We start from the raw sequence: 12,078 nt of genomic DNA on the forward strand, positions 1-12,078 counted from the left end.
TCCTCCTCTGTGTGCTGCATTTCATGCAGTGCATGCTGGTGTGAGCGCAGGAGCTCTGACTGCCTGTAAGAGGCAGTTCTGTGCCAGTCTGGGGTAGGAATGGAGGACCCTGTTGTCCCAAGCATTTGGAGGCCTTATGCTTATTGAGTGGAGGCCACTGTCCAATCCAATATCTACGTCTCTTCCTCTGCTCACCATTGTCTGCCTCTTGGAGCCAATGCCTCAACTTTGTGACTTTGCCTCAGTGTGTTCAATGACAGAAATCACTGGGCTAAAAGTGAGAGTGAAGGCCTTGTCCAGATGTCACCTCTCTGCTTTGCTTCCTGTGCTACTGACATAAACATGCTGAAGGCTGTACACCTCACAGAGCTGGGCAGTAACTGCCTTTTGGTTTTTCCGCATCTGAGGGTCCTGAGGACATTCTCCTTACCACTCCCTGACCTTTCCCCTGCTGGGGACCCTCTACCCTGATGCCTGCTGCTGAACTAAGCATGTTGTAGGTGGTTCCCAAGGAATTCTTTTCCACTTCTCCTTCAGACCACAGTTTACAAGTATAGCTGTAGTGTGAGTGCCACTCCACAGAATTCATGCTTTTATCTCCCCCACTTTGGACGTCCAGTGTTTCAATTGCCCCTTCCACTCTCTAGAAAATTATTACTGAGGAGCATATCTCTCTGTCCACTACTGAACATCATGGACTATAAAGAGATTTCCTTGGTTTTCAGAACTAATATTTGTCTAAGCTTTAGAAAGAACTTCTACTCTGGCCCGTAGTCTTCTGAGCATTCATTTTCCTCTGGCATTCTATAAGCATAGCATAGTCCAGAGCCATTTCTACTCCTGTTGGGGGCCCATGTGTGGCCCCCCTGCCAGATTGTTCAGGACCTTTCCTCCATGGATTCTTTAGCCACCTGCTGCCTCTATCCTCTTTGCAGGACGACAGACAATTTCCTAGGGCATCATGACCCTGAAAGGGTGGGAGAGAAACTTGTCTTGATTAAGCCCCATCTCTACTGTTATAGAACCCTCGTGCCAATTCATTTTGTAGACCTAGGTGACCACATTCAGTGACAAAATGGGGACATCACATTGTCAATTCCAACAACCTTCCCAACTTGGAAGGAATTTTTTTTTTTTTTTTGATGAACATCAAGCTCTACTTCATTATGCACCCCGGAAATGTCCACAGATTGCTCCCCAAGTGGTTGTTCTTGTGTGAACTACTGCACTTCTGCCTGACTTAGAGCCTGACTTTGGTTATTTCCCATGACTCACAAAACCCCAGGACAGAGGGGGATTTTCTCCTGGTTTCATTTTTATACATGCAATTCAGCCTTTTATGCATGCTTTTTACACATGCTTCCATGGTAATAATTTTCATCCATTCATCGTGGACCTGTTAACTGCAAACCAAACGGGTCTCTGTTGGTTAGTTGAGAGCTGTTTCTAGGTCTCTATCCACGTGCTGATAGACTCCAGCAGCTCTTTAAACAGTTCCAATCCTCAGGAAATGTATTTTGTGCTTGTGAATACCTCCTCCCTGCCTCCCTCAGTAGCATAGTCCTGTGTGAACCATGTCCAATTGATTCATGTCTGCTTGGGCAGTATCATGCAAGTAGAGTGTTGCCCTAATGTCACCCAAGACGCTGTGTGTTTCAGGTTTCAAGATGAATTTATGAATTCTATTCATGTGAATAACTTAAATTAATTTCTGATAGTGGGAAAGAAATGTGAAAATGGTTAGAATCAAAATGGGCTCACTGGGGCCAACCCTCACAAGCTATCAAAAAAGCTGGGAATCATGAAGGAAGTACTTTTATTCATACTTACCTCAAACCATGACAAAAGTCTGTCCCAGAAGCAACCTTGCAGGAATGCCATGGCCACCTGAGTTCAAAAATTATCTGAATGTTTCATCTCCAATTATACTCACCATATTTTTTATCTTTGTGGCCAGAGATCATTCTTTCAAAATATTTGCTGCAATCCTTTTCAGTTTTCTCCTTTTCAGTTTTCTCCTTAAAAAAAAACCTCATTGCAGCAACATATTTTAATTTGCCCATAGTTTTCTATGGCACACATAGTCCCATTGTCCTGCTCTGCTCTTATAAAATTGTGTATCATCATTCTTGGGAGAATCATCCTGTGATTTTTCCCCACCTTTAATGAATAGCATCACTGTAATACATGCCCATCCAGTGAATGTCCTCTCCTGCAAAGTCCTATTAGTTGGTTTTCTCTGGATGGTGTTCATAAGTCTTTGCATAAACCCCACTTTTGTCACACATGAGGCTGTTGCACACTAGGGATTACTCTACATTCTCCAGGCTCAAGCAATGTCACAAATTTCCACTCACCAATTATAATTGATATTGTTTGAAGGATGTGTACTCATGCTGTTATGTTTGTATAGGAGCCCACTCCAAAGCTCCTGTGTTAATGCAGAAAAATTCAGATGTGAATTTTTTAGATGAACACAGCTATTACCTAATCAATTGATTCTAGTTTAATGAACCGGCTGGGTTTTAACTGTAGGCAGGTGGAGTGTGGCTGGAAGAGGTGGGTCACTAAGGATGTGCCTTGGAAGGGTTGTTCTTTCCTGCAGCAATTTCCCCTCTCTCTTATTCTGCTTTCTATCAGACATGAATTACGAATGCTCCTCCATCAGGCCCTTCTACCATGATGCTCTGACTCATCTCAGTCCCAGTGGAGTGGACTTGACCCACTGTGGAAGAAAATATGTGGAACCAAGAGCCAAAACAATCTTTTGTTCCTCTTCATTTTTCTTATCAGGTATTCTGATCACAATCATGAAAAACTGCCTAACCTACACGTTTTCTATTCTATGGTACTTGTAGGAGAAACACTCCCCCAATTAGATACAAAGTATGTTCCTGTAACATAGTCAGGTGAAAGAGGGGCAGGGACTTCACATAAAGCCTGCTGAAAGATCACACCTCTCCTGTATGCTTTCATTGTATTCCATCAACCCTTACTTTGCTATTAGGACCTTATCCATGGGTTTTGGCCTCTCTCTTCTCCATAGGGAAGCATTCCTCTGCGAGATGTAGTCTTCCTTTGCATCAAATTTTAAGTTTATTTACATAAGCCATTTTACACATTTCCTTTCTCAGAATTCAGTCAACCTTTAAATTTTATGTTCCAGAAATTTCTCCTTCCCCAAGACCTTTATCCCCTCTCTTGTGCAAAAGAATTTGTGTCCCCAGCAGGAGCTCCAGCCAAGGGACCTTGGACTGTGGTCAATCTTTATCTTGATTCCTGATTATTGGTTATCTTGATTTCTGACTATTGCCCCAGGCAATATCAGATTAGATTTTCGCTTTGTGTTTGTGCACAACCCTGTTAAGCAACTGGCCTTGGGTCATTGATATTTGAAAGATGAGGTAATAAAATCTTTGTTCAACCCCATCTCTATTCATGGGTTTCATTTTATTTCTTAGTAACCGTTTATAATTTCCCATCTACTGTGGGAGAGTTCTGAGAGTGTTGGCTTACATTTTTCTTTTCTTACTTTCACCACTACCAATGTTTTTAATAAGTAGACATATTTTGATATGTCTTTAGCACAAGGCAAAAGACTAGAAGAGAGCATAAAAAAGAAGTTATTTGGCTAACAATTTGGGGCTAAACCTACTCAGAAAATACTGGTCCACATTCCTAAGTATATGTTGAATCCAGAGACTCAAAACACAAAAGGGCCAGTGGGTTTTTTCTAGCTACCCAAGACTTGGATTTGGTAGGCAGCACCTTTAAGGTAGAGAGAGGGGGGGGGGTGGGGGACAGAAGTCAAAAGGAAAAGGAGGACAATTATCTGTCAAATGTTCATCATGTTCTGATTTCAACCTGGATTAGTCAAGAAGCAAAATGTATTTGCTAGTATAATCTAATTTCCAAATGTATCCACGGACAATATAGCATCTTCCTTTCCCCAGAGTTTACAGGAATGCTCCCACCTGTGGTGGGACAGACATCTTTCAGGGGCTACCTTGACCTGTTGGGGCTGGTTGTGGGAAGCTACCCAGATGTGGTTCTTTCTTGTCCAAGCTAGTGTTCCTATAAAATGGGTCAAAAAATATGTTTAGTTTCAGACTTCCCTTGGCCTCAAATGTTTTACTTTAACATTTTCTTTATCCATATTATTTCTCAAAAATCTTTTAAAAAAATTTCTGCCTTCTTAGGATGAGTCCTGTGACAGTCCCTCTGCTTTCCACTATTCATTTCCTAATGAGCCTCTTGTTTTTATTTGCATGTGGAGGATGTGGGAAGAGAAGCGAATACAGCAATTTTCAAATGGCTTCTCTGACCACAGCTTGATTTACCTTGAGTGAAGTTATATGGCACCCTTCACTGGAACATTGACTGTGAACTTGGTGATGAGATTTTTGAACAGCAGGGTGTCCAGACCTTCTGGATCTAGTCCCACAGACTTGCATAGGAGGCATGCTGCTGCCTCTCTTTGGGGCTCTACTCTGCATTTATAGGGGAGTTGGGAGTCCCCTTTTCAGGGAAAAAAGACCATACAATGGCATTTATCCAATCCACAAGGCTGGCTGTTTCCTTGAGAATAACAAGTATGGGTCTATAAAATGTGATCTTATGAATCGTTGGTAAATGGGAAACAGTTTAGGATTGATTTGTTTGGGGGTCTTCATTAAAAGTCAAGGTTATCAAGAGTTAGAATTCTAATTAATATATGTAAGTGTATATTCAAAGAATGCAAAGAATTTAGATGTGCTTTGATGAAAAACCTAAAAGAAAAGCATACAGTACAGTATTTCATTTAGAAAAAAAAACTAATCTTTCTAAATTCAGAAATTTTGTAGGAATTGTTCCAAAATACAAACTTAAGGAAAAATCAGCAAATTGGTAAAAGACATAAAAAGGTTAAAAACAGGAGAACTTTTTCTTTGTTTTTGGTACTAAGGATTAAAGTAAGGGGCACTCAACCACTGAGCCACATTCTCAGCCCCACTTTGTATTTTATTGAGAGACAAGGTGTCACTGAGTTGCTTAGCACCTCAGCATTGCTGAGGCTGGCTTTGAACTTGAGATCCTCCTGCCTCAGCCTCCCCAGCCCCACTGAGATTACAGGTGTGCAACACCATGCCCAGCAGGAAAACATATTTTCAATGAGTATTTTTAAATGAATAAGAATTTCATATGGTACAGTAACATTTTTTGTCCTACAACCCAAGACACACATTTCTGGTATGGGATAAAAGAAGGTAAGACAAGAATTAAAAGGTTGTGAACAATTGTACAGTGTCTTAATCAGTTGTAAAAGTTTATAAGTGACAATGCTCTTTAAAAATTATGTGTAATTAAGTTGGATACAATTTTTTTTAAAAGCTATTTAAAGTATTCTTTGAATTTATAATCAAATGTACCAATATCAGGCCACAAGCTAGTTCTCTGTGTTTAGAGAAGCATGATTTACCTAAGAGATTAATTGGTTCCTTGGAATGTTTACAAAAAACTTATGTAGGAAGCAAAGGTTTTCCATTTCATTAAGATAATTTCTTGGGTTTTCTCTGTTTTATATAAAGTTTTGATTTCCTAGATAAACTGAATTTTACATTTAAGTTTCATTTAAACATCTATTTGTTTTAACCAGAGGCATACATGATCACTGTATGCCTCTGGTTAAATCTGGTTTATAATTCTAATTGAATGAGCAATTATTATTTTATAATGATATATGGGATATATATTTTATAATAATATATGGGATATATGGTATGGATAAAAATGTTCAAAAGACATTCTAAACCTTAGAAAATACAATGGTCCTGCCATAATACTATCAATCATGAGTACTATGTTAAAATACTGTGTACTATGAAAGTAGCTAAATTGTTATGTTAGTTCCTAAATTCTCATCAAAATCCTAACCATAGCTGTCCTGAGTCTTTTGTGGTCCATAGGTTTGATTCTTCTCAGAAACATTTACAACCAGAGTCCTAGAACAGACTCTAACAAGTACTCATAGATATAGCTTTCTGATAAACATCAAACTTTTTCATAGACAAATGGGTTATCCTTTAATTATCTTATTAAGATCTGGTATGGCTAAAAAATCGTTTCTTAATTCAAAAATTCTATACAAATTAAATTTGTTTTGATCTTCTTGGTTTTGTTTCATATTTTTTTAAATTTACAAATAACTTGTTTAAGAAGATCTATGTCAGCAACAGTTTTTAAACAAATTTTGTTTTTATTAGAAGTATTTTCCTTTTAAAAAGCTTTGTTAATGTATCCTTTTGGAATTCTGCAGAAGTGGCACACTCATAAGGATCTGATGTTTTGAGAAGCAGGTCATTCCCTACAGAATACATAAGATTAAAAAAAAAAAAAGCAAAAAACAAAAAAAAAACAAAAAAAAAAAACTAACAATGGACTCAGGTAAACTTGGCCTACAAACCACTCCTTTCCTCCTTGATGCCAAATATGTCAAAAGGGACTTGGACATTGAATCCCATTCAGTAATCACTAACCCTCCAGTGTGGGACAGACAGATGCATCCTAGCAATGAGGGACAATCAAACAGGATCAGTGATCAGCAATTGCCTTCAGGAAAACTTTCACAAAGACAAGGCAGCAATTGGAAAAAAAGAAAGGGGGGAGGCATCTGAATAAAGGTGGAGTCACTTGTGTCAGCTCTACCAAGAACTAAGTAAAGCCAGGAAGTTGTAAAGAAAGTTCTTATGCATAAACGTAGCTAAATTGTCATGTTAGTTCCTAAAACAAGTTATTTGTAAATTGAAAAAAAAAAAAGGAAAATAATGAAACAAAGCCAAGAAGATCAAAACAAATTTAGTTTGTATAGCAGTTTTGAATCAAGAAACAATTTTTCAGAATTATCACAGAAGACTCTGCCAGAATCTTAAATTTGTGCTGAGTAAAATTGAAGATTCTGATCTAACAGGCCTACTTACCTCTTGGATTTCTGGAACATCTGCTAAAAAAATACTACCCAAAAGTGATGGCTCACACCTGTAATCCCAGCGGCTTGGGAGGCTGAGACAGAAGGACCTCAAATTCAAAGCCAGCCTTGGCAATTCAGTTAGGCCCTAAGCAATTGAGTGAGACCCTGCCTCAAAATGATACATAAAAACGGCTGGGGTTGTAGAAAGCCCATAATCTGTCAAGCACATCTAGTTTGTCCCAGGGATATTCTTTTCATAAAAGGTTAAACACCTAACTTTTATGTATGTCTTTTTCTACCTTTTGGCCATGAGATGAAAAGATGTGAGTGGGCTTGCATTCTTGAGAATTTTGTTGTTGTAGTTTTTTTTTTTTTTTAATGCAAAATTCAGGGGTTGGGGGAAATGATCCAGAGGCTGAGAAGTAAGAAATAATTCTGTATATCAAAGGCAAAGATGCTCAAGTCACTGTAATTTACAGAAGGAATGATGTAGCCTATTTATTTCCAATCAAGGCTGCTTCACCAGTTGCAAGGACCCCAAACCCACAGGTAAACAGTAAAGTGAGATAGGCCAGTGCTGCCTCATCCAGGTTCACTATGGGAATGTATGAGCCCCCCAGAAACCTTACAAAATAAGTATCCTAATAGGGCAATTGGGAATAGAGCAATGTCTCATCCCAGTTTAGATTATACTGAAGAAACTTTAAAAAATGTCCTGTTTTTCTTAATTTTTTTTTCCAGAAAGATAATAAGGAAAGCTTTGAACATGTGCTTATAAGATTATGGGTTGGGCTGGGGATGTGGCTCAAGCGTGCTCACCTAATATCCTCAGCACCACATACAAATAAAGATGTTGTGTCAGCCGAAAACTAAAAGTAAATATTAAAAAAATTCTCTCTCTCTCTCTCAAAAAAAAAAAAAAAAAAAAAAAAAGATTATGGGAGTCTATCTCTGAGAACTAAACTCAGGTACATATTAAATAACTGGAATTATTTGATGGCAGAGCACTCGAGGAAAAAGAAACTGATCTTTTTTCTCTAACACAGCTTGGTTTCAATATAAGTTAGAGAGTGGAAAATAAGAAGGCTCCAAAGAAATGAATCCAGGCTTCAGAACAGGCCTAATTGCTCGCCTTACCTTAAGCAAAAGCCCTCTGTCCTCAAAGATGCCCCAAGGCGCCATACAAAATAAGGGAAAAATAACTCTAGTCCCAGAGGCTGCTGGACACTGGAGCATTTCAGAGACCCTGGACACTGGAGAAAGGACTACCCCAGAGTCCACCCACACCTGAGTTATGCCCCCTATGCAAAGAGGGAAATCATAAGAGATAAGATAGTTGATGTGCCCTGAAAGACTGAGGATACCTGAGGTCTCTCGGAGCTCCCTTTGATCAATTGGAATTACTTCAGAAGAGCCTTGGGTAATTTTGCCATGTTTGACGTGGCAAGGAAGGATGTTAACTGCCCTTTGGACATGGGGGTTTGATTTTCTCCATTGATTGAAACTCCTGGACCTCTTTCCAATCAAACTTGTCTTGTAACCAGAGTTGATGAGACTCTTCAGCCTAAAGGATTAATATACTAACAAGGTCCTCTGGCTCTTGAAAGCTCAGCTCAGACACCAACATTTCAACTTGGTGATTATATCTTACTTAAAACTTATGGAAAGGATTTTTCCCTCACATCTGCTCCTTGCAAAGTGGGAAGATTAGTATCTAGATATTTTAAGGAGACTTTCAGAAGACGGAAAATCACGGAAGAGCGTGCACAGCTTTAAAAAAAGTTTTTATGAAAGCTCCATCGGTAATTTTAGAAGGCCGGGGCAGGGTGCTGGCGTGATCTGAGCATGGTGGTGGCCGCAGGGGCATCCCGGATCTGGGCGCAAGAATCTGGAATTGCTGAGATATCTGCAATGCGGAGCGGCCTCTTCCCCGCCCCACCGCAGCCTCCATGGGCATTTTCTTGGGAGTTGGGGCACAGGAGCCCTTCCAAGAATGGTTTAAAGGCGCGGACAACTACAGCAGAGCGCCCCCTGGGAGAAAGGCTAGCGCAGCGCGGGAAAGCGCTTTATAGTTTTGCCCCTGGATTCTTCCCTCCCTTCCCCCACCCCAGTAGGATGATATCCAGACTTGAAAGAAGACCATGCATACAGAAGGAGAGACTTCAGCATGCAAACTTTCATCTGTTCGGCGTGCACTGTACAGATGCCCATTCACATCAGTACAGTGACCGCCACCAGCCAAATATAAGTGACTAACAGGGTTTTTTTCTGCCTTATCATATTCTGACCGGATTTAGCAACCGCTAACTAAACAGGGGCGGATGCCCCAAACCTTCCATGATCCCGCAACTGCTCTCCTGAGAAAAACTTTCTGTTGACTTGATCAAAACATATAAGCATATTAATGAAGTTTACTATGCAAAAAAGAAGCAGAGACACAACAGGTCAGGGAGACAATTCTAGTCGTAAGAAGGAATGGAAGGTTTACAATAATGGTTATGATGATAATAACAATGATTATTGTAAAAAACAGAGAAAAGTGGGTGGATCGTTGCAAAATTGACTCCTTTGCCTATCAATTTTCCTTTGGAAAATGAGAGTACAAACTTGTCCAAAGGAAAGGCATATGATTGGGTGGAGCATTAAAATAATAAAGAACAAAAAAGCTTTTCTAAATCAAGCCCAGATAGAAGTGTAATTTCTGGAGTTCATGAATAAGCATGACACAGAAATGAAATACTACATAATGCATTTGAAATACCACTTTATGTTTGGAAACCATGTCTGTTTAGTTTTTGAAATGCTGTCCTACAACCTTTATGACTTAAGGAACACCAGTTTCCTAGTGGTGTCTTTGAACCTCACACGAAAATTTGCACGACAGATGTGCACTACACTGCTTTTTCTTGAGACTCCGGAACTTAGTATCATTCACTGTGACTTAAAACCTGAGAATATCCTTCTTTGCAACCCCAAATGCAGTGCAATCAAGATTGTTGACTTTGGCAGTTCTTGTCAGTTGGGGTAGAGGATAATACCAGTATATTCAGAGTCACTTTTATGGGTCTTCAGAGGTGCTACTGGGAATGCCTTATGATCTTGCTATTGACATGTGGTCCCTTGGGTGTATTTTGGTTGAAATGCACGCTGGAGAACCTCTGTTCAGTGGTGCCAATGAGGTAGATCAGATGAATAAAGTAGTGGAAGTTCTGGGTATTCTACCTGCTCATATTCTTAACCAAGCACCCAAAGCAAGAAAGTTCTTTAAGAAGTTGCCAGATGGCCCTTGGCACTTATAGACCAAAGATGGAAAATGAGAGTACAAAACACCAACAACCCATAAACTTCATAATATTCTTGGAGTAGAAAGAGGAGGACCGGGTGGGTGGCATGCTGGGGAGTCAGGTCATATGGCGGCTGACTACTTGAAGTTCAAAGACCTCAAAACTCAGATTCAACCTCATTATGCCCTGCAGCACAGTTTTTTCAAGAAAACAGTTGATGGAGGTACAAATACAAGTAATAGTGTATCCACAAGCCCTGCAATGAAGCAGTTCCAGTCTTCAGACATCACCTCCAATACATTGTGGAGCTCAGTGGATCACAGGAGACGAGGAACAGTGGGAGAGACAGGTCAGACCTGACACACCAGCATGGGCACAGTGGCAGGCATTTCACGGCTGCCATCCAGGCAGTCCCCGGTGTATTAGCAATTTCCAGCTTCTCTTGGCTGGTCAGACACTAAAGGTCCTACACAAATCACTGTTGAAACCCATCCCATTCAAGAAACAACCTTTCATGTAGCCCTTCAGCAGAATGCATTGCATCGTCAGCATGGAAACATTTCCCATCACCACCATCACCACCATGGACAGCAAGCTTTGGGTAACTGGACCCAGGCAAGGTTTACAATTCTCCAACAAATAGCTCAACTACTCAGGATTCTATGGAGGTTGGCCACAGTCACCACTTCAAGACATCCCTGTTTTCCTCGACATCTTCCTCCTCTTTTGGTAATCAAGGCAATCAGGCCTACCAGAGCTGCCCAGTGGCTGCTAACACCTTGGACTTTGGACAGAATGGAACTATGGACATAAATTTGTCTACTCCAGTCTCTGCCAAGAGACTGGCATAGCTGGACATCCAACTCACCAATTTTCTGCTAATACACCTGCATATTACATGACTGAGGGACATCTGACGACGAGGCAATAGGGCTGACAGAGAAGAGTCTCCCATGACAGGAGTGTGTGTACAACGGAGTCCTGTAGCTATCTCATGACTACATTGAAACGTGTTTTTATAGAATTGGTGTATTGTTTCCAAAAATAACATGAAAAGCTGCTTGAATCAGAAGGAGATTAACGCACTGAACAAGAGGACAAAGCTGACTTTTTTTTTTTTAACTTGAAAAGATTGCAAAAGGATAATGAAGTTTTTTAGAGCCATGTCCAAATCTGTCTTCAATGATAGCTCAGAGGTACCCTCTTTTTGCCTCCCCCATTTAACTTGCCACCTCTTCGTCATAGTGGTTTTTTTGTCTTTCTAGTCAACAAAAAAAGTTAATGTTCAGCTGTTGGTCTTGGTCATTTGCCAACTAATTTTGAAATAAAAAGGCACTGTACATAATTTGCACAGGGCCCATGAGGTTTTGTTTGTTTGCACCAACAGGTCCAAACTAGGAGCAGGAGTACACCAGAACTCTCAGCATGACCTGAAGTGAATCGGCTGGTATTTAACACGTGCTTCATTCTGAGATTATGCTGTCTTAATGTAACACAGTTTGGCAGTTGCTAAATGTGTGCTCTTATTTTAAATTTACCAATTTTAGGGTGTTATACTTTTGAGTAATTAAATTGGGAGAATAAAGATATAGTAATTTATTACCTGTCCAGAATCAAAAGAAGCCTAGAAAAGAAGCAGTCCTACCTCTGCTGATAATCCTGTTCAAAACAGTTCAGCAGAACACCATGTTACTTTTTATTGGTTAACTCCATGTGGCTGACTAGGTCAATTTTTTCTGAATAAAACAGGTTTTTATATGTAATCAGTGACAAAAGAAAGGCTTAAAACTACGTAAATGTGAATGGAAACATGGAAATATTCGTTTTTATAAACCACAATTTGCTTGT

General features: G+C 39.9%; 1 pseudogene; it reads left to right on the plus strand.

Moving 5' to 3' along the window:
• The first annotated feature begins 8,791 nt into the window (after window positions 1-8,791).
• Window positions 8,792-11,228, plus strand: LOC143404082 (dual specificity tyrosine-phosphorylation-regulated kinase 1A pseudogene; annotated as a pseudogene).
• The last annotated feature ends 850 nt before the right edge of the window (window positions 11,229-12,078 follow it).

This window comes from Callospermophilus lateralis, chromosome 7, assembly GCF_048772815.1.
Source record: "Callospermophilus lateralis isolate mCalLat2 chromosome 7, mCalLat2.hap1, whole genome shotgun sequence".
Taxonomy (NCBI): Eukaryota; Metazoa; Chordata; class Mammalia; order Rodentia; family Sciuridae; genus Callospermophilus; species Callospermophilus lateralis.